The sequence below is a fragment of the Zea mays genome, chromosome 4 (genome assembly GCF_902167145.1).
Source record: "Zea mays cultivar B73 chromosome 4, Zm-B73-REFERENCE-NAM-5.0, whole genome shotgun sequence".
Classification (NCBI taxonomy): Eukaryota; Viridiplantae; Streptophyta; class Magnoliopsida; order Poales; family Poaceae; genus Zea; species Zea mays.
Window position 1 is genome coordinate 46,501,815 of NC_050099.1, and position 16,673 is coordinate 46,518,487.

Sequence of the window (16,673 nt, forward strand, 5' to 3'; positions counted from 1 at the left end):
TATAATCCCAAACCAGCCACTCTCGGGTTTTCGCCAGCGCGCTCCACTATAATTCACCGGACTGTCTGGTGTGCCACCGGACTGTACGGTGTACCAGCGAAGTAACGGCTATCCAGCGCAACGGTCGACTGCAATGGATGCCCTGCAACGCTACAGTGCGCGAATAGTGCGCGCAGAAGTCAGAGCAGTCGTCAGAGGTGCCCCGGACAGTGAACAATATCTCTTCGGTACGGCACCGGACTGTCCGGTGCCACTAGAAGACAACCTCCAACGGTCAGAAGCTCCTAAACCCTAACGGTTGGGTGACGTGGCTGGCGCACCGGACTGTCCGGTGCGCCCATCGACAGCAGCCACCCCCAACGGTTCTTTGGTGGTTGAGCACTATAAATACCCCCCAACCACCACCACTCCAAGCATCCAAGTTTCCAGCACTTCATATTCAATACAAGAGCTAGTGCATTCACTCCAAGACACATTTTCAATAGAATCAAAGCCTCTCTAAGTTCCAAATACATTCCACTCACCTAGTGACTTGAGAGAGAGTTTGTTCGTGTTCTTTGCGCTCTTGTTACTTGTATCGCTTTCTTCCTTCCTCATTCTTGTTCTCAAGTGACTTGTAATCAAAGCAAGAGACACCAAGTGTGTGGTGGCCCTTGCGGGGTCTAAGTGACCCGTTTGATTAAGGAGAAAGCTCACTCGGTCTAGGTGACCGTTTGAGAGAGGGAAAGGGTTGAAAAAGACCCGGTCTTTGTGACCACCTCAACGGGTACTAGGTTCTTTAGAACCGAAACTCGGTAAAACAAATCACCGTGTTCATCCGCCTTATTTCTTGGTTGATTTCTTTCCCCCCTCTCTTTTGGACTCGGATTCATTTATAACGCTAACCCTGGCTTGTAGTGTGTGCTTAAGTTTATAATTTTTTTATTCCGCCTATTCACCCCCCTCTAGGCGACTTTCAGATTCGATGTCGACGTTGCGCCAGCGGCTCCGCCCCGGCTCTATCAAGGATCCTCTCTGCCCACGGTGCGCCGCCCCACCTCGACTCCATCAATTTTACAAGCTGTCATGTTGGCATGTTGCTCAACAACTCTGTAACTATCATAAACTGTGAATTTGTGATGTTACTTGTCAATTTATATGTTGTTATGTATTCTACCAAAACATATCATGTTGATACCCGACGGATACCCGTGGGTACGGGTATAGATACAATTTCTCGCCCGATTAGCTTACTGGGTATGGATATTTGTTAAAGAATCGAGTACAATATCGAGTCGGGTATTGTTATACTCGAATACAACTCGCCATCTCTATTTATAACACCTATTGAATATTAGACACAAACTTGCTTGGGATTGGCTAGTAGAGCACAACCAGTGTCATCGCACCGTTTTGGACGAATTTTCTATAGATATCGGGGTGGAGACATGGTTGCACTCGTGTCTACCCTATGGTCTTAACGACTGAACTAGTTAGTTGCCCGTGCGTTGCGTTAGTACACGAACACCGTTGGTAAAAGCATTAGTAGTAATTAATTTTGGATCACTTCATGAGATGTGTTCTCCTGACAGGAGGAAAAGGAGGAAAGACCCATTCATTTTTTATTCATTAATTAGAACAAAGTAGAAGAAGTGACTAAACACCATACATGTTCATATATCAAACCCATATATTGTCTAATAGCTACACCTGTGGTCAACAAGATGTTATTAATCAATCAAATTTATGAAGCGAGCTCTTGCGAACACAAGCAATCACAGAGAGGAGCAACATAAGAGACACTCGATTTTTATCTTGTGGTTCGGCCAAGTAACACTTGCCTACTTCCACGTTGTGGCGTCCCAATGGACGAGTGTTGCACTCAACCCCTTTCAAGTGATCCAATGATCAACTTGAATACCACGGTCTTTCCATTGAGATTTTTCCCGTTTGCGAGGAATCTCCACAAGTTGGAGCCTCTCGCCCTTACAAAGCTTTGATCACAAGAAGCACAAGAGTAAGGGAGGAAAAACTACGCACACAAGATTCAATCCGTAGCACACACACGCACACAAGCTAGGACTTGAGCTCAAAACACAACACAGGGAGTTCACAACTCGAACGGAGCTCAAATCACTAACACAACGAATCAAATGCGTGGAGGCGGAGTCTGTATGTCTTAGTATGCTTAGAGAATGCTTGGTGTACTGCTCCATGCGCCTAGGGGTCTCTTTTATAGCCCCAAGGTAGCTAGGAGCCGTTGGACATCAATTTCGTAGGCAATTCTTGCCTTCTGTCGAGTGGTACACCGGACAGTCTGGTGCACCACCGGACAACCACTGTAGCAGTACGGTGCTCGATTTCCTTCCATACCGGGCGCAGTCGATCATTGATCCTTGCGACCGGTTGGCGCACCGGACACTGTCCGGTGCACACCGGACATTCCGGTGTGCCCAACCGACTGTTGGCGCGGACCACGTGTCGCTCGTTGATCGCGCGGCCGACCGTTGGCTGCTGGCGTAGTTGACTCACCGGACAGTCCGGTGCACCATTGGACAGTCCGGCGATTTATAGCCATATTGCCTTCCTCTTTTCCCGAGAGCACCCAGTTGAAGCTGAGCCAGCCTAGGGCACCGGACAGTCCGGTGTGCTAGGCCCGAGCTGGTGTTGGCTAAACTTTGCCAACTTTTCTCCAATTCAAATCTTTTTTTCTTGGCACTGTTTCGAGCACTTAGATAACCATGTCAGTATGTTAAACAACTCACTAAGTCTAGAAACATACCTTGTTCTTGGTTTCGTACTTCTCACTCATTTGGCACATAGGAACTTACTCAATATGTCTTGGACATCTAATCACCAAAATACTTATTGTTCATGCCGGTGTACTCACTTCCACAATCTTCAGCAAAGCATCAACCTTCGTCATGTCGCCGAAGAAGATAACAGCGCCAGGGGCTGCACTGCAGCCACTGGACACAAACCAGGAGACTCTCTCTCTCTCTTCGAGAGGCCAGAAGCCAAAAGAGAAAGGCCACCAGTCCAACACTTAAGGAGGATGAGTTGGACCAGAAGATCAGGGACCTAGAAATCATTCACCAGCAGGTGCAAAGGAAAAAGGAGAAGATGGCTCGACTAGCCGACCTTCAGAAGAAGATCGATGAAGCTACTGAGGAAGTGCGTCATCTTACTCAAGAAGATCATGACCGAAGGCCCCAACACAGGGAGCTTCATCAAGAGGGCTCATTCAACAAAGAAGAATGGTACGATGATTTTAATCATGGTAGCTTTACTTTTGATGACGCTTCTCCTCTGGCAGCAGAATTGCAGGCTATCCCATGGCCACAATCCTACAAGCCACCTCAGCTACCCATGTACGATGGGCACTCGGACCCAAAACAATTCTTGATGAGCTATGAGGCAACAATATCCTCATACGGAGGCAACGCAGCTGTCATGGCAAAGTCCTTCGTCATGGCAGTCCGAAATGTGGCCCAGACATGGTACTCTTCTCTCCGGCCAGGGACAATCACGTCATGGCAGAAGCTCAAGGACATGCTGGTTACCAGTTTTCAAGGCTTTCAGACGAAGCCAGTCACAGCTCAGGCCTTGTTCCAGTGCACACAAGACCATGAGGAATACCTTCAGGCATATGTCCGAAGGTTCTTGCGACTGAGGGCACAAGTGTCCATAGTGCCCAATGAAATTGTCATTGAGGCCATGATTAAGAGTCTTCGGCCAGGACCTACGACCCAATACTTTCGCCAGGAAGCCCTCCAGACTCTAGAGAAGATGCTTCAGAAAATGGATGAGTACATCTGGGCTGATAATGATTTCCGACAAAGAAGGGAGGAAGTTTATAGATTTTCTGAGATGACTAGGGGCTTTGGAGGGAGAATCCACCCTAGGCATGTCAGATCAATCCACAGCTCCAGTCAGAACGATGACAAAGGAAGCCAGCTTCAGAGGCCATAGCACACTTCACATTCTTCGAGACATCAGCAGAGCTCCTTTAGGCCACCAGCTCCAAGGGGCAGAGGCGGCAGGAGCTTCGAAGGAAGATATGGGGATCAACCCAGGAAAATCTATTGCTTATTCTGTGGTGAGGACAAGTTTCACACTACAAGAATGTGTCAGATCACTATTCTGAAACAAAAAGAGATTGCCGAAGTAGAAGCTCGGCAGAATCAGCCAAAGCAGGTTATACATACTGCTTCGTGCCACTCTCCTTACATACCAGAATATGTGGGCAACCAACCTACAACTTTTGTTGCTTCGGCAAGTCATTCACAAGCTTCTTGGCCTCAGCTCCCACCGCCACCACCACTGCAACCTACTTATTCCCGAAGTCAGCAGCCAGAAGGGCGCCAACACCAACAACAACGTGACTTCAGGGAGGAGTCTGAAGCTCGTACAGTCAATAGCACTGTACCATAATCAAAGCACATATACTGAGCAATATCCTACTTCTCAAATACTTTTATCTTCTAGGCTATTTTGCTTTTTGCATAAGGAACAAGCAATGAAAACTTAGTTTTAATTTCTTGTAATTATTTTGCTTCTATCAAAATAAAATATATCTTCTTCACAGATTTACGAAGCTCAAAAGTCGTTCCTAAGGGAATGCAGAGCCGAAATTGCCGAAGCTACAAAAAGTCGTTCCTAAGGGAGCACAGCGTAAGTTTTGTGCTCAAAAGTCGTTCCTAAGGGAATGCAGAGCCAAAATTGCCAAAGCTACAAAAAGTCGTTCCTAAGGGAGCGCAGCGTAAGTTTTCTGCTCAAAAGTCGTTCCAAAGGGAATGCAGAGCCAAATACCGCCGAAATAGAAGGTGAAGAAGTTCAAAAGTCATTCATAAGGGGATGCAGAACTTATACCGCCGAAATAGAAGGCGAAGAAGTTCAAAAGACGTTCCTAAGGGGATGCAGAACTTATATCACTAAAATAGAAGGTGAGGAAGCTCAAAAGTCGTTCCTAAGGGGATGCAGAGCTTGTGTGATCCAGTGTGGGCATGTGGGTGTGTGTGTCTTTGACATCCTCATCATTTTGCAATATATCATCTCATCATTCCGCATAACATTACATCATACATCATATTGCATCAACGGCACAAGAATCGAATATGAAGCCAATCTTCGGCACATGCTTCGTCAAAATGAAAATGTGCTAAGGCACGAACTAAGCTTCGGGAAATACAGATTTATTAGCCTTGTCACAAGAAGAGATCTCTTTCTTTACGAAGCATGAAAAGTGTAACACCTACTTTGTAAATAGAGTCTAAGCAGAGAAATTGTATTCCGTATACATCTATGAGTTATCTATGTTTCTCATTTCATGTGAACACCACAATTAAACAAATAAATAATTAACAAAAGACACTCAAATAAATCATGCATCATGCTGGATATTGTTTTTTGTGTGTGCATTTCGTGATAAGGAATATAGTAACAAGTCCAAAGTGGAATTCAAAACTTAAAAGAGATTCTAAAATTTAAGAAGAGAAGCAAACAAATATTATGTGATATAAAAGTATAAATAATATATATCTCCAAATGGAAACTTATCATGACACAATATAAAATAAGAGTGAATTGGCCACAAGGTTGAAATTAATTTGGAAATTTGAATTTGAATTGGAAAAGAAGGAAAGAAAAAATAAAAAAAGAAAAGAGAAAGAAGTAAAACTCTAACTGGGCTCAGAACACCCATTTCGGCCCATCTACTGTTTTCCCTCGCGCAGCCCACTCCATCCCGTGGGCGCCGACAGTAGGGCCCCACGGGCCAGTCTCTCGTGCACTCCGCGCGTGCGCTCGGTTTCCGCGGGCACGGATAGCGCGGGCCCCACACGTCAGGAGATCTCCCTGTAGATCTTCCAGGTCCGCACACTCCGCAGCTCCTCCGCGAACCACGCGCTGACCAAACCGACTCCGACGATTTTCTGGGGGCGAGTTCCGCACGGCGGGCGGGCTTTATCGTCTGACCGAGGGCTCAGCTAACCTACTGCCCGGTTCTCGCGCCTATATTAATCTTCTTGACCTCGCCCTCCCCTAGCGCGCTTGAATCCTCCGTGTGGTCGTTGCGCCGCCATTGGCTAATCGGGATCACGCCGTTGCTGGGGGCTCGGAAGTTGCACCGTGGGGTTCGGAGACGAGCGTGGAAACTGGTGGTGGCATCGGTGGGCGAGGAAGGACCCCGTAGCCACTAGAAATGCTCATCGGTGACTCTGCTCCGCCGCGAGAATACCCGTGCCGTGGTCGGCCTCAACCGCATCACGATTGTCGGTAAGAATTGCCCCACCCGGTTCGTCGTGATCTTCTATATGCTCGGCACTAGACGGGGGTTGTATTGGGGTAGGAATCGCCGGGAGGTCGCCACCGGTGAGGCGCGCGGCCATGGCTTCTCCGTACCCGAGCGGCCGCCGCCGTGGGGTTTCTGGGACGAAGAACCCTGTGAACCATCGGATCCGAGATGGAGGGTGGAGATTAGATGGGCGATAACGGTTCGATCATGGCGTGCGTGGATCGCTGGATCGTGAGCCAACGGCTATGATCAGATCCTTAGTGTTTAAAATAGGCACCGTTAGATCTTGATCCAACGCGCGCGATCTGTTACCAACTCAAGCTCTTTTGGTTGCCGTCCAGATCTAATCCTACGGCCGAAAACCCTAGATACCTCTTCGGCCGACAACTTTACAAAAGAGCCCTTAAACTTTATCGAAATCAACCCGCCATCCTTATGCGGGAATCTCGAGTCTTGGGGAGATTTGCGAGTTAGCCCCTGCAGTTTTTAATAATTGTGCGCCCAGTCCAGAGAGTTGGAATATCAGAGAAAATAGATTAGAAATGGATTTTTAGTGAAAAAAATAAATACTAGAACTTGTATTAATCATAGAAAATTCATATTGAGTTCAAATGAGTCCATTTCAGTTTCTATAATTTTATAATATTATTGTTTATCAAATAGTGCCACTGATTTGACATGAAAGCCACTTTAAAATTTATTTCCTAATTAATCTTATATCAAATACATAAAACCTTAAGAAAATCATAACTTGTACACTTTAAATCCGATTTGACCCGTTCGAATTGTGTTGGACTCGTACTAATATTACCTACACCATAGTAACATCATTTTACCATGTAACATGCTATCAAAAACAATTAATTAATTTATCCAACCTATGATTATTGGATTACCATATTTAATGTGAGTTAATCTAGGATTTTAATTTGGACCATCTACTGGTATATGATTCTGTGGTAACTTAGATTGAAGGTTAAGTTAGTTATATCTTTCTCACATAATTGATTTTAATCATCATAATATATAGTTTATTGATTAATCACTTAGAACCTGGTAAAACCATAACTTCTTAGCCATAACTCCGATTATAGTGCCTCTCGAACCCACGATCTCGTAGCTTCGCGTAGATTATTATTACGCAGTTTATTCTTATGTATGGTGTGATGTTAATTTTGCATATACCATGTTTGTCTGTATTGCTACGACTAGCAGTGAGGTCACGTGTCATCTGAAGAGCAAGTTGGTACCTGGAATCTCAAGTCCCAGGCAAGTTGTGCCCTTGATCACTTCTTTTTACCCAGTAATGTTCTAATTAATCATAATGATCTGCATAGGTTAATTTTGATGGGACCCAATAGGTTACCCTAGTTTGACTATCTTTATACCTTGTTCACCACTGGATTTTCGGGTAGTACCTGCTATTGCTTTATGTGGTTTTGGGTATAGAGATACATTTTATTCATGATTATCTTTTATTATCAGTTATTATTTACTGTTCATGATAAGATCATTATGTTAATTGGAACATGGAGAACCACCCGGGAAAACAGTGCTACCACAAGGGTTTATGGACGCCCTTGGCTGATTAATTAGGAAAGCTAGTGGAGGACTACCTTACCCGAAAGGGGCAAGGGCAGTAGGGGAGTGGTCAGTGTAGGGAGGTCCTTGGTTGATTTTGCTGCGATGGCGGTCAAGCAAGAACCCTGCATTGGAGCTTCCTATAAACTGTAGCGGGTTTCCTAAAGCTAGTGGAACTTTGTAAAGGCCTCGTAGTGTTACCCTGCCTCGCCTCCTCGGTAGAGGTGTATGGGAAGTCGCGATCCCTTGGCAGTTGGGTAACATGACTTGTGGGTAAAGATGCGCAACCTCTGCAGAGTGTAAAACTGGTATACTAGCCGTGCTCACGGTCATGAGCAGCTCGAACACTCACATGATTAATTTATGGAACTTAAATTCAATTTGTCATATGCATTGCATCGCAGGTGATGTTGTTACTTCTGTTCTACTATTTAATTGGGTTGGTATTTACTTATACTTAGTAATTGCTAATAAAATTTTGACCAACTTTAAAAGCAATGCTCAGCTCTAACCATCCTCTTTGGTAAGCCTTACATTTCACGTGAGCTCCCACCTTTGGCGAGTTCATGCACATTATTCCCCACAACTTGTTGAGTGATGAACGTATGTGAGCTCACTCTTGCTGTCTCACACCCCCCACAGGTCAAGAACAGGTACCACAAGATGAGGCGCTTGGAGGATGCTGTGGCGAGTTCGTGAGAGGTCTAGGCCGTCGTCTCCCAGTCAACTTTGGGTTGCTGGACCGTTGTCTCCTTATAATGTAATTATTTATTTATTTTTGTACAGAACTCTTGTTATGTAGTAAAGATGTGACATTCGATCCTGTGCCATGATTCATCATATGTGTGAGACTTGGTCCCAGCACACCTGGTGATTATGTTCGCGCCCGGGCTTTGGATCCCTGAAATCCGGGTGTGACAGAAGTGGTATCAGAGGAATGTTGACTGTAGGACGAAACCTAGATAGAACTGGACAACCATTATCTACTTACCTTTGCTACTCTGATTCTTTTCTAAACTTCTCTTAATCTTTTCTCATCTATTTCCGCTTTACTCTGATTATTCTTACCTTTTCACTTCTAAAGACAAACTTGGATTTCACACTTTGAAATCCTGTGGTTAAAGTGACTTTTAGGAATAGGAGACCTACCCTTAGGAACAAAAACAAAACTATTTTTGTAGGTATCTATGTGCTTCAATGTTTGTTCTTATGGTACTTGTTTGAGTTGGATCTTTGGTTGAGTGTGATGAGTTGTGGAGTAATGTCCACAATTGCATCTGTATATACACCTAGGCATGAGGAAAAAAATATTTATAAAATAGACAACACAGAATATTCCCTATTAAAAATATATTAAGCCTAATGCATCCATCTTATCTTAAAAGATTCTTTCTTATTCTTAGATACTCATCTTGCCCTAATAAGTGTACTTGTCTCCACCACTTGACTTATCTCATAACCATGTAACAAACATGATCTATTCCAAAAATAAATTAAGTAGATCTCATCCAGTCTAATCTGATTACACCAATTTAATTCTGACCTATCTAATCTGATCAGATCTAATCTAATGGACAAACATGATAGATACTGGGAAAATAGAGTGGACCCTACTTGTATGAGCATGTTGTAACCTAAATTGGTGCTCTAGATTAACTAGACCACATACAACTACCTAACCATATGCAACTACCTTAACCATCCGTGGTTGCATAACCCATCTGTTTTAACCTAACCGAGATTCTGATCTACCTACATCATATAATCCATCTTATCCCAAAAGATTCTAACCTATCCCACCCATCTAGAAGCAGACGACCAAACCCGACTCTAACTAATCTCATTAAACTCATAGCCATCTACTAAACTAGCTGCTCTACCTACGTGTGACATACAGATCTATCTTAACCTCTTGTCCCAAACCAAGATGGAGACACTGAAGAGCAAGAAGGAAGAGATCAACCTCGCAAAGGAAAGAGAGAAGTCAAACTCAATCTTCAGATGCATTACCACCCAACACGAATGATCTTCCTCACCATAAACTTTCTTACCCTTGGCTATTCTTGCCCTAACCTATCTATCTATTATATCCTGCATAATAAGTAGCCGAATACCTATGCTCTCCTAATTATCCACTATAGAAAAAAAACGACACTCTAGATTTTTGAAACCGAACTACAAACCAATCATTCGGTATCCCTTTCCTTACAAATCTCGAGGACGAGATTATTTTTAAGGGGGGTAGGATTTGTAACACCTACTTTGTAAATAGAGTCTAAGCAGAGAAATTGTATTTCGTATACATCTATGAGTTATCTATGTTTCTCATTTCATGTGAACACCACAATTAAACAAATAAATAATTAACAAAAGACACTCAAATAAATCATGCATCATGCTGGATATTGTTTTTTGTGTGTGCATTTCGTGATAAGGAATATAGTAACAAGTCCAAAGTGGAATTCAAAACTTAAAAGAGATTCTAAAATTTAAGAAGAGAAGCAAACAAATATTATGTGATATAAAAGTATAAATAATATATATCTCCAAATGGAAACTTATCATGACACAATATAAAATAAGAGTGAATTGGCCACAAGGTTGAAATTAATTTGGAAATTTGAATTTGAATTGGAAAAGAAGGAAAGAAAAATAAAAAAAAGAAAAGAGAACGAAGTAAAACTCTAACTGGGCTCAGAACACCCAATTCGGCCCATCTACTGTTTTCCCTCGCGCAGCCCACTCCATCCCGCGGGCGCCGACAGTAGGGCCCCACGGGCCAGTCTCTCGTGCACTCCGCGCGCGTGCTCGGTTTCCGTGGGCACTGATAGCGCGGGCCCACATGTCAGGAGCTCTCCCTGTAGATCTTCCAGGTCCGCACGCTCCGCAGCTCCTCCGCGAACCACGCGCTGACCAAACCGACTCCGACGATTTTCTGGGGGCGAGTTCCGCATGGCGGGCGGGCTTTATCGTCTGACCGAGGGCTCAGCTAACCTACTGCCCGGTTCTCGCGCCTATATTAATCTTCTTGACCTCGCCCTCCCCTAGCGCGCTTGAATCCTCCGTGTGGTCGTTGCGCCGCCATTGGCTAATCGGGATCACGCCGTTGCTGGGGGCTCGAAAGTTGCACCTTGGGGTTCGGAGACGAGCGTGGAAACTGGTGGTGGCATCGGTGGGCGAGGAAGGACCCCGTAGCCACTAGAAATGCTCATCAGTGACTCTGCTCCGCCGCGAGAATACCCGTGCCGTGGCCGGCCTCAACCACATCACGATTGTCGGTAAGAATTGCCCCACCCGGTTCGTCGTGATCTTCTATACGCTCGGCACTAGACGGGGGTTGTATTGGGGTAGGAATCGCCGGGTGGTCGCCACCGGTGAGGCGCGCGGCCATGGCTTCTCCGTACCCGAGCGGCCGCCACCGTGGGGTTTTTAGGAAGAAGAACCTTGTGAACCATCGGATCCGAGATGGAGGGTGGAGATTAGATGGGCGATAACGGTTCGATCATGGCGTGCGTGGATCGCTGGATCGTGAGCCGACGGCTATGATCGGATCCTTAGTGTTTAAAATAGGCACCGTTAGATCTTGATCCAACGCACGCGATCTGTTACCAACTCAAGCTCTTTTGGTTGCCGTCCAGATCTAATCCTACGACCGAAAACCCTAGATACCTCTTTGGCCGACAACTTTACAAAAGAGCCCTTAAACTTTATCGAAATCAACCCGCCATCCTTATGCGGGAATCTCGAGTCTTGGGGAGATTTGCGAGTTAGCCCCTGCAGTTTTTAATAATTGTGCGCCTAGTCCAGAGAGTTGGAATATCAGAGAAAATATATTAGAAATGGATTTTTAGTGAAAAAATAAATACTAGAACTTGTATTAATCATAGAAAATTCATATTGAGTTCAAATGAGTCCATTTCAGTTTCTATAATTTTATAATATTATTGTTTATCAAATAGTGCCACTGATTTGACATGAAAGCCACTTTAAAATTTATTTCCTAATTAATCTTATATCAAATACATAAAACCTTAAGAAAATCATAACTTGTACACTTTAAATCCGATTTGACCCGTTCGAATTGTGTTGTACTCGTACTAATATTACCTACACCATAGTAACATCATTTTACCATGTAACATGCTATCAAAAACAATTAATTAATTTATCCAACCTATGATTATTGAATTACCATATTTAATGTGAGTTAATCTAGGATTTTAATTTGGACCATCTACTGGTATATGATTCTGTGGTAACTTAGATTGAAGGTTAAGTTAGTTATATCTTTCTCACATAATTGATTTTAATCATCATAATATATAGTTTATTGATTAATCACTTAGAACCTGGTAAAACCATAACTTCTTAGCCATAACTCCGATTATAGTGCCTCTCGAACCCACGATCTCGTAGCTTCGCGTAGATTATTATTACGCAGTTTATTCTTATGTATGGTGTGATGTTAATTTTGCATATACCATGTTTGTCTGTATTGCTACGACTAGCAGTGAGGTCACGTGTCATCTGAAGAGCAAGTTGGTACCTGGAATCTCAAGTCCCAGGCAAGTTGTGCCCTTGATCACTTCTTTTTACCCAGTCATGTTCTAATTAATCATAATGATCTGCATAGGTTAATTTTGATGGGACCCAATAGGTTACCCTAGTTTGACTATCTTTATACCTTGTTCACCACTAGATTTTCGGGTAGTACCTGCTATTGCTTTATGTGGTTTTGGGTATAGAGATACATTTTATTCATGATTATCTTTTATTATCAGTTATTATTTACTGTTCATGATAAGATCATTATGTTAATTGGAACATGGAGAACCACCCAGGAAAACAGTGCTACCACAAGGGTTTATGGACGCCCTTGGCTGATTAATTAGGAAAGCTAGTGGAGGACTACCTTACCCGAAAGGGGCAAGGGCAGTAGGGGAGTGGTCAGTGTAGGGAGGTCCTTGGTTGATTTTGCTGCGATGGCGGTCAAGCAAGAACCCTGCATTGGAGCTTCCTATAAACTGTAGCGGGTTTCCTAAAGCTAGTGGAACTTTGTAAAGGCCTCGTAGTGTTACCCTGCCTCGCTTCCTCGGTAGAGGTGTATGGGAAGTCGCGATCCCTTGGCAGTTGGGTAACATGACTTGTGGGTAAAGATGCGCAACCTCTGCAGAGTGTAAAACTGGTATACTAGTCGTGCTCACGGTCATGAGCAGCTCGAACACTCACATGATTAATTTATGGAACTTAAATTCAATTTGTCATATGCATTGCATCGCAGGTGATGTTGTTACTTCTGTTCTACTATTTAATTGGGTTGGTATTTACTTATACTTAGTAATTGCTAATAAAATTTTGACCAACTTTAAAAGCAATGCTTAGCTCTAACCATCCTCTTTGGTAAGCCTTACACTTCACGTGAGCTCCCACCTTTGGCGAGTTCATGCACATTATTCCCCACAACTTGTTGAGCGATGAACGTATGTGAGCTCACTCTTGCTGTCTCACACCCCCCCACAGGTCAAGAACAGGTACCACAAGATGAGGCGCTTGGAGGATGCTGTGGCGAGTTCGTGAGAGGTCTAGGCCGTCGTCTCCCAGTCAACTTTGGGTTGCTGGACCGTTGTCTCCTTATAATGTAATTATTTATTTATTTTTGTACAGAACTCTTGTTATGGAGTAAAGATGTGACATTCGATCATGTGCCATGATTCATCATATGTGTGAGACTTGGTCCCAGCACACCTGGTGATTATGTTCGCGCCCGGGCTTTGGATCCCTGAAATCCGGGTGTGACAGAAGTGGTATCAGAGGAATGTTGACTGTAGGACGAAACCTAGATAGAACTGGACAACCATTATCTACTTACCTTTGCTACTCTGATTCTTTTCTAAACTTCTCTTAATCTTTTCTCATCTATTTCCGCTTTACTCTGATTATTCTTACCTTTTCACTTCTAAAGACAAACTTGGATTTCACACTTTGAAATCTTGTGGTTAAAGTGACTTTTAGGAATAGGAGACCTACCCTTAGGAACAAAAACAAAACTATTTTTGTAGGTATCTATGTGCTTCAATGTTTGTTCTTATGGTACTTGTCTCAGTTGGATCTTTGGTTGAGTGTGATGAGTTGTGGAGTAATGTCCACAATTGCATCTGTATATACACCTAGGCATGAGGAAAAAAATATTTATAAAATAGACAACACAGAATATTCCCTATTAAAAATATATTAAGCCTAATGCATCCATCTTATCTTAAAAGATTCTTTCTTATTCTTAGATACTCATCTTGCCCTAATAAGTGTACTTGTCTCCACCACTTGACTTATCTCATAACCATGTAACAAACATGATCTATTCCAAAAATAAATTAAGTAGATCTCATCCAGTCTAATCTGATTACACCAATTTAATTCTGACCTATCTAATCTGATCAGATCTAATCTAATGGACAAACATGATAGATACTGGGAAAATAGAGTGGACCCTACTTGTATGAGCATGTTGTAACCTAAATTGGTGCTCTAGATTAACTAGACCACATACAACTACCTAACCATATGCAACTACCTTAACCATCCGTGGTTGCATAACCCATCTGTTTTAACCTAACCGAGATTCTGATCTACCTACATCATATAATCCATCTTATCCCAAAAGATTCTAACCTATCCCACCCATCTAGAAGCAGACGACCAAACCCGACTCTAACTAATCTCATTAAACTCATAGCCATCTACTAAACTAGCTGCTCTACCTACGTGTGACATACAGATCTATCTTAACCTCTTGTCCCAAACCAAGATGGAGACACTGAAGAGCAAGAAGGAAGAGATCAACCTCGTAAAGGAAAGAGAGAAGTCAAACTCAATCTTCAGATGCATTACCACCCAACACGAATGATCTTCCTCACCATAAACTTTCTTACCCTTGGCTATTCTTGCCCTAACCTATCTATCTATTATATCCTGCATAATAAGTAGCCGAATACCTATGCTCTCCTAATTATCCACTATAGAAAAAAAACGAGACTCTAGATTTTTGAAACCGAACTACAAACCAATCATTCGGTATCCCTTTCCTTACAAATCTCGAGGACGAGATTATTTTTAAGGGGGGTAGGATTTGTAACACCTACTTTGTAAATAGAGTCTAAGCAGAGAAATTGTATTCCGTATACATCTATGAGTTATCTATGTTTCTCATTTCATGTGAACACCACAATTAAACAAATAAATAATTAACAAAAGACACTCAAATAAATCATGCATCATGCTGGATATTGTTTTTTGTGTGTGCATTTCGTGATAAGGAATATAGTAACAAGTCCAAAGTGGAATTCAAAACTTAAAAGAGATTCTAAAATTTAAGAAGAGAAGCAAACAAATATTATGTGATATAAAAGTATAAATAATATATATCTCCAAATGGAAACTTATCATGACACAATATAAAATAAGAGCGAATTGGCCACAAGGTTGAAATTAATTTGGAAATTTGAATTTGAATTGGAAAAGAAGGAAAGAAAAATAAAAAAAAGAAAAGAGAAAGAAGTAAAACTCTAACTGGGCTCAGAACACCCAATTCGGCCCATATACTGTTTTCCCTCGCGCAGCCCACTCCATCCCACGGGCGCCGACAGTAGGGCCCCACGGGCCAGTCTCTCGTGCACTCCGCGCGCGTGCTCGGTTTCCGTGGGCACTGATAGCGCGGGCCCACATGTCAGGAGCTCTCCCTGTAGATCTTCCAGGTCCGCACGCTCCGCAGCTCCCCCGCGAACCACGCGCTGACCAAACCGACTCCGACGATTTTCTGGGGGCGAGTTCCGCATGGCGGGCGGGCTTTATCGTCTGACCGAGGGCTCAGCTAACCTACTGCCCGGTTCTCGCGCCTATATTAATCTTCTTGACCTCGCCCTCCCCTAGCGCGCTTGAATCCTCCGTGTGGTCGTTGCGCCGCCATTGGCTAATCGGGATCACGCCGTTGCTGGGGGCTAGAAAGTTGCACCTTGGGGTTCGGAGACGAGCGTGGAAACTGGTGGTGGCATCGGTGGGCGAGGAAGGACCCCGTAGCCACTAGAAATGATCATCAGTGACTCTGCTCCGCCGCGAGAATACCCGTGCCGTGGCCGGCCTCAACCGCATCACGATTGTCGGTAAGAATTGCCCCACCCGGTTCGTCGTGATCTTCTATACGCTCGGCACTAGACGGGGGTTGTATTGGGGTAGGAATCGCCGGGTGGTCGCCACCGGTGAGGCGCGCGGCCATGGCTTCTCCGTACCCGAGCGGGCGCCGCCGTGGGGTTTCTGGGAAGAAGAACCCTGTGAACCATCGGATCCGAGATGGAGGGTGGAGATTAGATGGGCGATAACGGTTCGATCATGGCGTGCGTGGATCGCTGGATCGTGAGCCGACTGCTATGATCGGATCCTTAGTGTTTAAAATAGGCACCATTAGATCTTGATCCAACGCGCGCGATCTGTTACCAACTCAAGCTCTTTTGGTTGCCGTCCAGATCTAATCCTACGGCCGAAAACCCTAGATACCTCTTCGGCCGACAACTTTACAAAAGAGCCCTTAAACTTTATCGAAATCAACCCGCCATCCTTATGCGGGAATCTCGAGTCTTGGGGAGATTTGCGAGTTAGCCCCTGCTGTTTTTAATAATTGTGCGCCCAGTCCAGAGAGTTGGAATATCAGAGAAAATATATTAGAAATGGATTTTTAGTGAAAAAATAAATACTAGAACTTGTATTAATCATAGAAAATTCATATTGAGTTCAAATGAGTCCATTTCAGTTTCTATAATTTTATAAT

The 16,673-nt window shown here is 43.7% G+C and overlaps 1 pseudogene; it reads left to right on the plus strand.

Annotated features, from left to right (window-relative positions):
• Positions 1-16,237: 16,237 nt before the first annotated feature.
• LOC109945713 (uncharacterized) overlaps positions 16,238-16,673 on the plus strand; it is a 65,883-nt pseudogene continuing 65,447 nt past the window's right edge.